Below are 16,285 nucleotides of genomic sequence, written 5' to 3' on the forward strand. Positions count from 1 at the left end.
GCAGAATTCAGAAATATATAACAAAACGTTCCTTCACTGATAAAGCACTTGTGTATTTTTACATCCAGTTTATGTAAGAAACATGAAAATTCCATACCTTTTAAATATCATGTTTCTTTGTTTTATATGGAGTTATGATAGATTATCTCCTTTTTGTAAAATTACATGTTTGTAGCCCTTTTAAATCAGTAGTAGTTCTCAGAAACTTAGGGAGTCCTCAGTGGCAATAACTTTGGTCTGTTCTTCTGTAGTGGAGGATAGTGTTTTCCAACAAAGCAATGCTTAGGGAGGAAATTTTGTGAAACTGGTAGGTGCTAGAGAAACTTGTGAAAATTTACTTTAGGATTGTTTTCTAAACACATTAGTATGTACTCATTCTACATCTTGAATATTTTGGAATTCTTAACAGTTCAAAGATCTCTGATTTCATCATTCAAGGACATTCCTCCAATGTAAATTACAGCCCACGGTTGTCCTTGCTATTTTGCCTACATCATAGTGGGCTTTGCTTCCTCATCTCATGATCAAGCAATTGAAAAACACAACACTTGAAATCCTCCAAGAGTATCCCCCCACCCTTCTGTAATTACAAGTGGTATTCATGAATTCCTGTGCCGGGGAAAAAAGTCATCATTTGGTAGCTAACCAGATAGGCTGAGCCTTGGATGACAGATATATTGTCCCCAAGCCGTACTTAAATCTTTTCAAGCTGGGCATGGTTCAATTCAATTCAAAAAGCATTAATTAAGCACTTAACTATGTCCCAGGCTCTGTGATCTTCCAGAGTTTATATTCTGTTGGCACAGCCATTGAAAACTGAAAGTCATCACCATAGCAAGATGAAAACAGTGAAATGGGATTTTAGTAGAGAATGTTATGGTAGATTGATAGAATTTTAGAGCTCTCAAAGGAACTGTCTGGACCAGGCATTTGTAATGTGAGGTCCGTGAACTTATTTTTTTAAAATACTTTTATAACTATATTTCAATATAATTTGTTTCCTTTGTAAAGCTATATATTTTATGCATTTTAAAATATTATTCTGACCAAGGGTCCAAAGACCACCAGAGTACCAGAGGAGCCTATGACACAAAAAAAGTTTTAAGAACCCCTGATCTATAAACTATAGCATTCATATTATTTTTCCCAAAACATCCAGAAGATTTTTTTCACTTGTAACTGAATTTTAAAAATTCTAAACAAAAATAAAATGGGCATTCAGTATGCACAGCAGAACACAAAAAGAGAATTTTATTAAACCATTAATATACATTTCATATGGCTTGCTTTTTAAAAAAAGTAATGAATTCAACACATTACTTTCAAAACTGTCCAGTTTTCTGTGCTTCATTCTAAACTTCTCTTCTGTACATTTTAAAACTTTCAAGAATCCTCTTATTTTTGGCATCACTATTGCTAACCTCTACTCCCTTAAAAACCTCCTCCCTTAAAAAAATCAGGGGAAGTGGGGAGGAGGGGCAGGCAATCCTTTTACTACATTAGCATAGTGATGCAAAAGAAATCTACACAGTGGCCATGTCCAAATGTGTATCCCTATTTCTGTACACTAAATCCATCATCTAGTGTGCTTCATCAGAGGTCCTCTGGAAACAGGATTTGTCATTGCTTTGATCAGGTTTCTTGTCTTTCAAAGTTGTTTTTCTTTACATAGTTGTTGTCCTTGTATAAATTGTTCCCTAAATTCTGATCATTTATTTCTATGTCAGTTTATACTTCCTGGTGTCCTCTGTGAGCATCTCTCATCATTTCTTAGGTAATTTTCCATTACATTCATTTACCACACAATTTGCTTAACCTTCCCCTAATTGATAACCTCCCCTTTTTATTTTCTCTTTTCTTTTCCCTTTCGTAAGCAGATAGTGTCCAATGGGGAGCCAGTCCTTGGAGCATGAATAGTGTTTTCTGCCTGGTCCATATCCATGTTGAGCTTTGTTGAGCCTGCTTCAATGTATACATATGGAAGGGGCCCTACTCTCTGATTAAGATAATGCCCATGTGTTCTATGACTCATTTCCTGTCAGATTATTTCAGAGTGATAAACCTTTTAATTGGCTGCTGAGCTAAAATTGAGTGTACATACAAAAAGCATGAACAGATGAAATCTCTCATCCCTGGTGGCTTCTGAATGAGGAGAAAGAACTACTGTAGGCTCCAGTCTGATAAGAAGAAGCAGCCCTAGCTAGTTGCTTTATCTCTTCATCTAGGTCATCTTGTGACTGGGAACAGATGGCACTGCTGGTTTTTTTTCTATCTTTGTTATCTTTCTTCTTTCCTCATCTTAGGTGAATGGGTATCAGATGGAATGGACCTGGTTACATACAACCTTGTGAGCTTCAAAAGGTCAGAAGAACCATTAAAGATACAACAATTGACATCCACAACAAATTCTTTTGGTAGTTGCAGGTGCTAAATGAGAAGAAAACCCTGAGGAAGAGCCTGCTGGTACATCCAATCAATGAATTGACCTGACTGCCAACAAACTGTCCTGTAAATTAGGGAGCCAACATGTCCTTAGGCTATGCCATATCTACAAATGAATTTGGGGAAGGAAACTGTTTTGCTGCATCTTCTTTTGAGCCTACTGTCCCCAGGGCCTAAGGTGATAGAAGAAAGTGGACTCTCCATTTAAGATGTTTTTATAGTTATGTCTTATTCTACTTTCTAAGTAAATATCCCTTTTGGAAGATAATTGATGTTAACTGGTTAATAGATGTTGAGGAGATAGAAATGGGCTAATATATTGGGGACATATTTATGAATTACCATATTCAAGAAATTTTGATGGGTTAACATATATTTGGGGGAATATATTAGATAGGGACTTGTGAGCTATAGTAAGAAAGATGCTCCCAACCTGTAGGGTTACCCTTAGATTCTTGAGAGGGAGCAATTGTTACCCTTTTTGGCCCAGAAATGCTAGTCAAATGCAAATTGGGATAGTAGCCTTAAAGCATATTATACTATATTTTAAATGGACACTTTGAGACTAAGAAATGTATTTTGCTTGTGTCTATTCCTCTCCCTATTATTTTTTACTTAATTGCTTCTCTCCCATCTCACCTGTTTTCCTGTTGAGTTTTGTGTTTTTCTACAATAAACTATGGATGTTCAACCATCTTTTGTCTATTTCATATAAGACAGAGGTTCATCTACTGTCCACTCACTCCTCTACTTTCTCCATGTTTGCATACTCTTATTCTCAAATACTGAAATTATGAAAAATAGCCAAATTCCACCCTCCTCTTCCTCCTTCTCAAATTAGAGTATTTCTTTTACTATCCCATCTTTTTTTTACTCTTCAAAACCATAGAACAGAACCAAGTCACCCCAACCCCCAGGTCTGCTGTTTTTCTTAACTTATCCAGTACCTTTTAAAGATTACATTTCTGAAGAGACACTTATTTCTCATCCTTCTATTAGAAAGGTTTCTCAGAATTGTTGAGTTTGTATTTCTAAGTTTCTACTCAGCTCTGGTCTTTTCATCAGAAATACTGAAAGTCCTATGTTCTATCAAAGGTCCATTTTCCCCCTTGTAGAACTATATGGAGTTTTGCAGCATAAGTTATTGATTGTAAGCCTGTTTCCTTTGACTCCATGATCACTCCTTCTTGGCCATAAAAGCTGCCAGAAAAAATTAGAAAGGCACATTTATTTGAGCAATCTAAAGGGGATACAAGATGCTACAATGCTAATATTCTAATTGAGGGATGAGATCCTAGGGAATACTACATGACTGCTGCCATTTCTGCAGTCTTCCAAGGATCATAATGTGTATTTCTGACTCCTTGGGCTTTTTGGGGCAGCCATCTACCCTTGCTGCTTCTTGATAAAGATTGTCTTGCAGGGTATATGTGTCTCTGGTTGTCTCTGGTTGCACAGGGAATATTCTAATTTATTGACTTACACTACACTCCCCCATTAGATTATAAGCTCCTTTAGGGCAGAGAACTGTCTTTTGTCTCTTTTTATATCCTCTGTGCTTAGCACGATGCTGACTCATAGTAATTAATAAATGTTGGTTGGCTGGTTGACTTCCACTACTTTTCCTAGGAGCTCCCTTTCCTATTGTATTTGGACTTCTGCCTTTTTTGTGTAGTCCTAATGTAGGTGCAGTCACTGATTGTAGTTTTTCATTGAATGTCTTGGTCATTACTCAGTCTGGTGCAATTTTTAGGGTTTGAGGGATTATTTTTGTTGTGTTTTTGTTGTTGTTGTTGTTGTTTTAAATATGTATCTAGGTTGGCTACTATAGTTCAGGCATCCAGCTCTGCAGGAAATCCAAAGATTTCCTAAAGTGTCTACAAAGTTTTGCCATCCAACTAGCTATATTATGGGAATTTGAAGAATTATACACTCCTTATCTTCTTTCATTTCAAACTCAATAACTTTTTTAGTATACCTGATCTTTATAACATTTTATTGTCTCTTGCATGCTCTTTCCTTATGTGTATTATATATATATATGTATATATATATGCATAGATATTCTTTCTAACAGTCTATTAATTCTTTAAAAACAATTTTGTTGAAAGACAAAAAATATTTTATCCTTCACAAGTATCTTTATCTACTACTGTGATGTAATATACCTAATGTTATATAATGTATCTAATGATGTACTGTGGTTATGAACTTGACAACAAGTTTCCAGCATTTTCTTGCTATAAGAAGGAAGTATGGTTTTAAGCTAATGAAATTACTATTCTTATCTATGGGGAAGCTAGGTGGCATAGTGCATAGGGCACTAGGCCTGGAGTCAGGAAGACATCTTCCTGAGTTCAAATTCAGCATCAGATATTTACTAACTGTGTGACCCTGGGTAAGTCATTTAACCCTGTTTGCCTCAGTTTCTTCATCTGTAAAATGAACTGGAGAAGGAAATGGCAAACCACTCCAGTATCCCTGCAAAGAAAACCCCAAACGGGGTTACAAAGAATCAAACATGACTGAAACAACTGAACAACAAATATATATTTATGATAGCAAATATTACATGTATAACATGGTAGTAAGTTCCTTTTAAGGAACTCTCTAACTGGAGAAATAAAGACATTCACAAAATGTTTTAGTACCTCAAAGATTATATGGTTGCATTAAAATAATTCATACAGATAATCAGAGCAATAGAAATTCAAATGAAGGAGGAAAGTAATGTGGCCTAGAATGATCAGGAAAGGTTTTATGGAAAATGTAGGGCTTGATTTAGACTGTGATGGATGGGTAAGATTTGGCCAGGGAGAAATGATGGGGGGTATCCTGTATAGTGCAAGGAGTAAAAAGGTAGGAATGACCATGATATATCACATAGCAGATAGGATTTTGGTCCAACTGGATTTGTGTTGGTTGAAATAAGGATATATAAAATTGAAGGAGTCAGATAATTAAACTATTGTCCTGAATTACTTTTTTCAGTATTTCTCTGTCTTTTATGTTCTTTGTACTCAGTCAGGATCAAGCAAATATTTTTAGGTTAATACTTGAAAACTATCTACATAAGACTATCAATCAATAAGCACTCATTAATTGTCTGTTTTGTGCTAAGTGCTGGGAATATAAAGGCAAAACTGAAATAGTCCTTGCTGTCAAAAAGATTATGTTCTAGAGGGCAAAACAGTACATGTGTGTGTGTGTGTGTGTATGTACACACACACACACACATATATACACATTTACATACATATACATATTATTTATATTGTGTATGTGTATGTAATGTACATACATAACAAATTCAAGGTGATTTAGGATAGCAGGACACTAGCATTTTGCCAAGGGAGGAGGAAGTTGGAGATCTCATATACCAGTTTGTGTTTCAGCTAAGTCTTGAAGGAAGTAAGAAATTCTAAGAGGTAGAGCTTGGAGTGAGGTGAGGAGGGTAATGTTTCAGACAGCTGGGACAGCCAGTGCAAGGGCATGGAGATGGAAGATGGAGTGCTTTGTGAGGAACAGCAAGAATGTCCCTTTACCTAGACTGGAGAGAGTTAAGGGAAAGAGAGAGGTGGGTCCCGGCCAGGTTGAAAAGAGCTGTAAAAGCCAAAGTTTTTGATATTTTTTGTTTGTTTTTGTTTTTGCTGGGCAATGAGGGTTAAGTGACTTTCCCAGGGTCACAGACCTAATAAGTGTCAAGTGTCTGAGGTCGGATTTGAACTCAGGTTCTCCTGACTCAAGGGCCAGTACTTTATCCACTGTGCCATCTAGCTGCCCTCAGCAATCGATATTTTAATCTAGAGTCACTGGGGTTTATTGTGTATAAGATTATTTATGTTCATATATAATTAGAGGAAGCATTTTCCTTTCTTTTTTTGATAATAAACATTTTTATTTCAATTTTTGGGTTCCAAATTCTTTCCCTTCCCTCCCCAAGGTGTTAAGCAATTAGATATGTTATACATGTGCAATTATGTAAAACATTACTGTTTTAGTCATTTCGTATAAAAAAACTCAAAAAATGAAAGAAAGTAAAAACATTATTCCTTGGTCTGTGTTCAATCAATATCAGTTCTTTCTTTGGAGGTGGACATTATTCCTCTGGGATTGTCATTTCATTGCATTGCTGAGAAGAGTTGTCATTCACAGTTCTTTATTGAATAACATTACTGTCACTGTGCACAACATTCTGGTTCTGCTCACTTCACTATATACCAGTTCATATAAGTCTTTACAGACTTTTCTGAAATCATCTTGTTTGTCATTTCTTATAGCACCATAATATTCCATTACAATCATATACCACAGGTTGTTTAGCCTTTCCCCAATTGGTGGACATTCCTTTGATTTCCAATTCTTAGCCAATACAAAAAGAAGTGATATAAATATTTTTTGTACAAATAAGTATTTTTCTCTGTTGGGGAATATCTTTGGGGTATAAACCTAGCAGTGGTATTTATTGTTGGATCAAAGCATATGCACAGTTGTACAGCCCTTTGGGCATAGTTCCAAATTGCTCTCTAGAATGCTTGGATTAATTCACAACTCTGACAACAGTGGACAAATGTCCCAGTTTTCCCACATCCCCTCTAACATCCACCATTTTTTTGTTATATTCACCACTTTGATAGGTGTGAGGTGATCCTGCAGAGTTGTTTTAATTTGCATTTCTCTGATCGATAGTGATTTATAGCATTTTTATATGACTATAGATAGCTTTGATTTCTTTTTCTTAAAACTGTCCGTTCATATCCTTTGACCATTAATCAATTGGGGAATGACTTGTATTTTAATAAATTTGACTCAGTTTGCTATATATTTGAGAAATGAGGCCTTTATCAGAGATACTTGTTGCAAAAATTATTTCCCAGTTTTCTGCTTTCCTTATAATTTTGGTAACATTGATTTTACTTGTGCAAAAGCTTTTATATAATCAAAATTATCTATTTTACATTTTGTAATGTTCTCTATGTCTTCTTTGGTCCTAAATTCTCCTCCTATCCAAAAATCTAACAGATAAACCATTCCATACTCTGTTTGCTTATGGTATCACCATTTATATGTAAATCATGTACCCATTTTGACCTTATTTAGGTACACCATGTGAATTATTGGTCTATACCTAGTTTCTGTCAAATAATGAGTTTTTGTCCCAAAAGCTTGGATTATTGGGTTTATCATATACTAGATTACTATAGTCATTAACCATAATGTAATTTGTACCTTTTCTATGCCACTGATCCACCTCTCTATTTATTAACCAGTACCAGATTGTTTTGAGAATTACCACTTTATAATACTGTTTGAGATCTGTTACTGCTTGACCACCTTCTTTTGCATTTTTTTCATAGATTCCCTTGATATCCTTGTGCTTTTATTCTTTCAGATGAATTTTGTTATTATTTTTCTAGCTCTATAATTTTTGATAGTTTGATTGGTATTACACTAAATAAATAGATTAATTTAGGTAATGGTGGAACTGTTTCCACTAACAGGAGAAGGGGCAAAGGCGAGTCACTGGTGCCTTAAAACCAGTTGCTTCTAGCAGGTGGGGCTCGTTAGTCTTGGCAGGCAACCCGCCTAGGGGAAGGAAACCCTGATTTTAAACCTCCGCTGCCTTGCGGCTATACTCATATATGGGAAAGGCTTCAGGAGTTAATCCCAAGGAAAAATCAGGAGTCTCAGTCCCTTAGGCAGTTGGATGTTGGACATCACATCCCTCTGGCAACTCCTGCGGTGGCACTGGTGCCAAACTGTATTGGCTCTGCCTCTCCTTTGGATCCACCAATGTCAAGGAGAGGGAAAACCTGCTGCATGGGTAACAGCTTGTTTTCCATATTGATCTGCCCAGGACAGCACCCTGGAAAGGACACTCCAGTGCTTCTCATGGGGTAGATACAACCATGTGATGGGGCAGTTACCGGTTATAAGTCACTTAGGAGCTGCGGCTCCCCTATCAGACTGCACAGCCACACTGTGGCCTGTGGCTCTTCAAGGCACTGATCCATGGTAGTCCACGACTGGTGGAGGCCTACTAGTTCACCCTACCCATGAGCAATTAATATTTTTTCTAATTGTTTAGATCTGACTTTATTTGTGTGAGAAGTGTTTTATAGTTCTATACATATAGTTCCTGGGTTTGTCTTGCAGGTAGATTCCCACATATTTTATATTGTCTACAGTTATTTTAAGTGGAATTTATCTTTCTATATGTTGCTGCTGAATTTTGTTACTAATACATAGAAATGCTAATGAATTATGTGGGGTTATTTTATATCCTGCAACTTTCATAAAATTGTTAATAATTTCAAGTAGTATTTTAGTTGATTTTCCAAGTATAACATCATATCATTTGCAAAGAGTGAAAGTTTTGTTTCCTTATTGCCTATTCTAATTCTTTAATTTCTTTTTCTTCTCTTATTGTTATAACTAATATTTCTAGTACAATATTAAATAATAGAGGTAATAACGAGTATTAGAAAGGCTTCTAGCTTACACCTATTACAGATAATGCTCTCTGATGGTTTGAGAAAGCTTTTTTTTTTTCCTGCGGGGCAATGGGGGTTAAGTGAATTGCCCAGGGTCACACAGCTAGTAAGTGTCAAGTGTCTGAGACCGGATTTGAACTCAGGTACTCCTGAATCCAGAGCTGGTGCTTTATCCACTGTGTCACCTAGCCACTCAGCATTTTTTTTAAAGAATGACATGATTAATATTTCTCTAAAATTAGGTATAAACATTTTAGGTTGTGTATACAGTTTTGATCTTTGTGTTTTTAGTTATAGGACGTTTTAATGTCTGAGTAATCTGATCATAATGCTTCATGAAATAAGGGAATGTTATCTATATAAAGTTGTAATGAATTTAAACATGAAAATATGAAATAAGAAACTTTATATCTTTTTTTGGTGCTTTGTACTATTACCATGAGTACATAGTCATATGTTAGTATAGAGAAATTTCTTAGAGATTTGGTCTATTTCAGGCTTAGAGAGAAAATTAAATTCTTCTGGAAAAGTTCTAAAATGGAAACTGAACTATATAGGTTAAAAGTTGTGTGCTTTTTATGGAAAGATGATCATGGTTTGGCTTCATGTGATTCTTTACTAACTATCATTATTGGGGAAATATTTATTTTCAGAAACTTATGAAAATGTAAATATTCCTTTGTATTCTAGCTATTTACAGCTTTACAGAAAAAAATAGTAGAATGTCTTTCCTACTTGTTATTTTTTAAAATTGTATTTTGAGTACATAATTTGAACAAAATCCATTTATTATTTGAATTTTGTTGAACATTTGAAATAGGTGATTAAAATAAAATCCCTTATATTTTATATAAATTATAATTTGATTAGAGCACCTTTAAAGTAGACATTAAAACTAAGATAATTTCAGTCGGCCTGTTCAATAATAGTGCCATGTAGTTTATGGATGCTAAAATCAATATTATTACATGTTTTTCTGTAAGGGCAACAGTAAGTCAATGACTTATTTCCATGTATATATGACTAGACATGTAATATAGAATTATCTTGCAATACTTCAAATAGGACAGTACAAAAGAAAACAATAAAGTTTTAGTCATTTTGTATATTTGTATCTTATAAATGCTACAGATCAGATTTGTTTTAACTAGATTTCCTATCAATATAATGTTTGGTGATTATGTTTTTTTTTAAATGTAGCAAGTACTTTATAATTCTTTCTCTTATTATTTATACATATATCCTTCATATTCCAATATATTGCTAATTTGCTTTGGTCTATTTATCTTCAAGTTTAAAATATATTTAAATAATGTTTAAAGTACCTAAGTTTTAGTTGATAAAATAATATTTGTTGTCTATACCAATTTTCTTGAACAAAAAATACCTTTTGAAATCATAATGCCTAAAGATTAGGCAAGTTAAAATATTAGACTGATAGCATTTTAGAGCTGGAAGGAACTTTTAGAGATCAACTAATTTACTCCTTCCATCTTAGATAAGGAAACTGAGGCTCAGGGACATACTGAAATGTGTAGAAGGAAGGCTAAAAACAAAATATGTCTCTTGATGCCTAAGTTCAGTGTTCTTTATATTTTGAAATTCTTCTATGTTAGCAATGTAATTGTAAATCAAGTAAATTTATTCAAGAAAATAATGGTAATGAGTCTTCTAATTATATAGTTATCTTGGTGATCCTCACTATATGAAGATAAGACTTTTATCCCTCCCCCAAAAAAACTAATAAAAATACTAAAAAAACTTAACAGTAATAAAAATTGGATAGGGCTAAGAGATAATACTATTATAGCAGATAAACCCTTTCAGAATTAATAGCTTTAAAATTTGGCTTTTAAAAAAGAAATGTTTATCTTGAAAAAGATAAAAAAACATTTCATGAATCAATATAAGGAGTACATCTCTCTTCCATGAGTTTGGACCTAAGGAAAAATACTTTCTGATAGTTAAAAGTCCCAGATTGCTTATATGTGCCCTATTAATTCTTTTTTTTTTTCAGCAACAATCATTTATTTTATTTTCCAGTTACATGTAAGGGTAGTTTTCAACATTCATTTTCATAAGATTTAGAGTTCTAAAATTTTCTCCCTCCCTCCCTCCCTCCCTTTCCTCCCCCCTCCACAAGATCACAATCAGATCACAATATAACCATATATGTACAATCCACAAGGGTTCTTTTTATCAGTTCTTTCTATAGGGGTGCATAGTAAGCTTCCTCATTAGTTCCTTGGGATTGTCTTGGATCATTGCACTGCTGAGAGTAGTTAAGTCATTCACAATTGCTCATTGAACAATATTGCTGTCACTATACACAATGTCCTCCCAGCTCTGCTCACTTCACTATACATCAATGTTCATTACTCTTTCCAGGTTTTTCAGGGATCATCCTGTTTGTCATTTCCTGTAGCACAAGACCATTCCACTACAATCATATAACACATCTTTTTTCCATCATTCCTCAATTGATGGGCATTCCCTTGATTGTCAATTCTTAGCCTCCACCAAGAGTTGCTATAAATATTTTTTGTACAATTTCCCCCCCTTTTTTCTTTTTCATGATTACTATTGTTAACTGTTTCCCTTTCAACCTATTCCCTTCCCCATGATATTTATTCTATTATCCATCTTCTTTCATCCTATCACTCTTCAAAAGGGATTTGCTTCTGTCTGTCCCCTCCCCCACTCTGCGTTTCCTTCTTTTGCCCCTCTCTTTTTATCCCCTTCCCCTCCTATTTTCCTGAAGGGTTAGAGAGATTACTCCACCCAGTTGAGTGTGTACATTATTCCCTCCTTGAGCCAATTCTAATGAGATTGAGGTCTTTGAGCCAATTCTGAGGAGTGTTAGGCTCATTTACTGCCCAGATTAAACAGATTACTACACCCAGTTGGGTGTGTCTGTTCCTCCTTGAGGTAGCTCTGATGAGTTTAATGTCCTTGAGCCTTTTCTGATGAGTTTAAAATTCATTTACTGCCCTGCTCCTCTCCCATCTCTTGCCCCACTCCATAAGCCTTTTCTAGTTTCTTTCATGTAGGATTTCACTTCTGTCCTTCCCCCTCCCCCAGTGAATTCCCTTCACCCCTCAATTTAACCCTAAAGATGTCATCACCTAGCTAAGTGACACAGTGGACAAAGCATCACCCCTGGACCAGGGGGATCCTAGCCAAAACCCGGCCTCAGACACAAGACAGTCGCCCACTGTACGACCCCAGGTATGTCCCCCAGTTCCAATTTTTTATGGTTCTCTAGGGTCTTGTATTTGAAAGTCAAATTTGCCATTCAGTTCAGGTCTTTTCATCACAAATATCTGAAAGTCTTCTTTTTCATTAAAGTCCTATTTTTTCCTCTGAAAGATTATGCTGAGTTTTGCTGGGTAGATGATTCTTGGTTGTAATCCCATTTCCTTTGCCCTTTGGAATATCATATTCCATGCCCTCTGGTCCTTTAATGTAGAAGCTGCTAGATCTTGTACTATCCTGACTGGGGCTCCACAGTACTTGAATTCTTTCTTTTTGGCAGCTTGTAATATTTTCTCCTTGCCCTGAGAGCTCTGGAATTTGGCTATAATATTCCTAGGAGTTTTCCTTTTGGGATCTCTTTCTGGAGGTGATCGGTGGATTCTTTCAATTTCTATTTTAGCTGCTTCTTCTAGAATTTCAGGGCAATTTTCCCTGAGAATATCTTGGAAGATGGTGTCTAAGCTCTTTCCTCGATCATGGTTTTCAGGTAGTCCAATAATTTTCAAATTATCTCTCCCGAACCTATTTTCCAGGTCAGCAGTTTTTCCCAGGAGATATTTCACATTGCCTTGTATTTTTTTATTCATTTGGATTTGCTTTATTTTGTCTTGGTTTCTCATAAAGTCACTGGCTTCCATTTGTTCAATCCTAATTCTTAGACAATTATTTTCATCAGAGAGCTTTTGTACCTCCTTTTCCATTTGGCCAATTTGACTTTTCAAGCTGTTGACTTTTTTCTCATGTCTTTCCTGCATCATCCTTATTTCTCTTTCCATTTTTTCCTCTACCTCTCTAACTTTATCTTCAAAGTCCTTTTTGAGCACCTCTATGGCCTGAGACCAATTCATATTTTTCTTGGAAGCTTTAGATATAGGGGCCCTGATGTTGACATCTTCCTCTGAGGGTGCCCCTTGGTCTTCCTTGTTACTGAAGAAACTTTCTATGGTCCTCACCTTTCTCTGTCGGCTCATCTTGCCTTTCTTTTACTTGACTTTTAGCTCCTTAAAGTGGGACACTGTTTCCAGGCTGCAGTGTCCAAGCTTAAGAAGTCCCAGGTGGTATGATTTAAGAAGGATCAAGTTCTTCACTTGCCTGGCCTGTTCCCTGGTCCTTAGATGACCCCAGACCAACTTGCTAATCAACCAGCTTTGTGTGTTGTGGTTATCAGCTCTGACAACCCTGTGCCCCTCCCCCACCTGGGCCACTTCTACTCGAGCCTACCTCCTGGTTCTCAGCAGGGGTGTAAAATCCAAGTTCTGCCTTAGCACCAGCATAGACCCCTGTAGTCTCCCCCCTGCCCAGGGCTCATCCCACTCACCAGACTGTGAGCTTAGTTCCAGACAACAGTGGTGCTTCAGCTGATTCAGAGGCTCTGGGGGTCTGCTTCTCTAGTGAGGCCTTCCTGGGACTGGATCTGTGTCAGGGTGACTGTGGGGTTGGGCTTGACTCCTTTATTATCACAGCAGCTCCCTCCTTTTGACCTTCTAAGCCGTTCTTGGTTAGAAGATGATTTCAGCACATTCTTCTGTGAGTTTTGCTGCTCCAGACATTTTTCTATGGCATTATGTGGATGTTTTTTGGAGCGATCATGTCATGTGCCCTATTAATTCTTAATTGCAGGTATATTAACAGAAATTATTTTTATTTTGTGATTTTTAAAAAATGATGAATTCCTAAATATTGTTCTTATGTTCAAGGCCAAAGATGGTTTCCTTAAGAATATATATCTAATTTTATGATAGAAGTCAATGGGAGAACATTATTTAATTGGCTAAAAATTTTATTATAACCAAATAATCAGTAACATGTTTTTGTTTTTAATTAATAAGAGCAATCAGTTATACATAAAAATAGATTACATTCCTATACTAACAAAATGACTTAAGATCTATAGAGGGCTCACAAATAAGTATAGTAATAAAGAATAATAAATATTCCAGTGACCCTTTTAGGAACTTTATACCTAGAGAGAAGAAAGCTCTTCAACTGTCAAATGAGCATGGGAGGGTTATAATATGAAAAGCCACCCAATAAAATAACAAAAAGAACTCACCAGAAAATATGAAATATGTACCTAGGAGTCTTGAGGTTAAGGGATTATAATCATAGGTTCAAAGATTTTGAGCTCGAAAAGTCCTTAGAAGCCCCTAGTCCAGCCCACTCAGGAAGAAGAGGGAGTCATGAAAGAGTGATGGAAGAGATTCTATGTGAGACCGGTACAATGGAAGTACAGGCTCCAAGTCCTGGGAGACAACTATTGACTATAGACAAAAATAGATTCCTTTGCCCTCAGCAATGCTCAGGACTAGGCCTTCCTCAGCATCAATTGAACCAGCCCATTCCCTACCTCCTATTCTCCCCTAAGAAGCTAGGGATTTTCTTAGGGGAGGGGAGGAAGAAGGCTAAGGGACAAGAAAGAAGAGAGGAGAGTATGGAACTAAATCAAGTGTTTTCTTCCGAGTTCTGTACATTTTATTCTCTTTCTCCATCTCCATGTCTCACTTGCTTGCAAAATCTTAAAGATGGTTTTAATGAGAAAAATGATTTTTATTTCAATATTAGTGGTAGAAAAAAAGTCAGAACACTATAGTGTGAATATATTTTAGGCAAGGCTTTATTAACCAATATCAAGTATAAGTGAATGATGTCACACCTTTCCCTGTATTGATATTAAATACCAAAGTTCTAGAAGAAGTCATTACTAAGGTGACCACTAGAAATAAGTTTTGAAGTCACTAAGATATTATTTTTTGTCTAGGCTGGTGGCCATTTACCATCCCACGTGGAAGTAAGAGAGGGGATGTGTGGAAGGAGAAAAAGAAGTTATCACATACAACTCTACTTTGCACAACTTTAGAGGGTTTTCTTCATTGTTAATAGGATTACTATTTCCCAGGATCTCACTACCACCATGCTCTACCCCCAATAATCCTTACTTGGATGGCCACAAGACATGAAGCACTTGATATGTTAGTAATTTAAAATTTTAAGCAAGTCTTTATTAACAATATCCTATAATTTCAATATTGAGTATACAAGCAATGGTTAGAAGAGTGCTATATTTTTTTAAGCTGAAAAGTTGTATTTTAGGTTTTATGTGAATTTAAGGATATGTATAGATCTTCATTATCTAAACATATTCTTTTATACTCTCATGAAGATGACAAATAATTAAGCTGTTACTTAAGGCCCAAACGATTCAAAAGTTACCAATATCTTTGTCAATAAACAAAGGGGGAGACAGTATAGAAATGCATAGATTAAGAAATAAACATTAAAGGCAATAGTCCTTTTGTCGTGGTGATCTATGCTATATCTGTATCCACATCTATATCTACATATATATTAGAATAAAATTGTTACGTGAATTAAATTCTAAATGTAGTCACTGGAATCTTGACACAACCAATACTAGGGGAATGAGGTGAAAGACACCTTCTTGCAATAAGCGTAACTCTCTATAACCTCCACACTCTCATAATATCATACACTGTGGAGGCTATTCTGCTACCCTATTTTCCTAAATCCCCAAATCAAGACTTATTTTCTTGAGTCTGACTAATTAGGCCCAACTAGTATTAAAGCTATTGACATTTGGGCTGTGTGTTCTTGCTATCTCTTTACTCCTTTTGCTAATCTAAATTTTATTTTATTATCCACTGCCTATATGGATCCTTCCAATGATACATCCAAAATCTAATTAAAATATAATGTGTCTATATATGTATATACAAATATACATGCACATATTTTACATACATAATATATGCATGTGTGTATGTATATTTGTTTTGCTTTGTTTTGTTTTTCCTTCCTCATCCAGTGCAACTCTTGATGTCTTCTTGTAAATCATTTATGGGAAATCCACTTAATGTGCTTGGGTTCTTCCCCTAGTTCTTTTGATATTTCCATCTGTTATCCCTCACACTTCTTATGACCAGCCCACCTCCCTACCTCCTTTGGTACTGTTATGAAGAAAACTAATTTAGCATTATATATTTCAACTTGAGCTATAATACCTGAATTTTATACTATTTGTGAGTTTGGTTAGTATACCTCTATTACATCTTATTTTTTTGTTACGACACTGTATA

This window comes from Dromiciops gliroides, chromosome 2 (assembly GCF_019393635.1).
Source record: "Dromiciops gliroides isolate mDroGli1 chromosome 2, mDroGli1.pri, whole genome shotgun sequence".
Taxonomy (NCBI): Eukaryota; Metazoa; Chordata; class Mammalia; order Microbiotheria; family Microbiotheriidae; genus Dromiciops; species Dromiciops gliroides.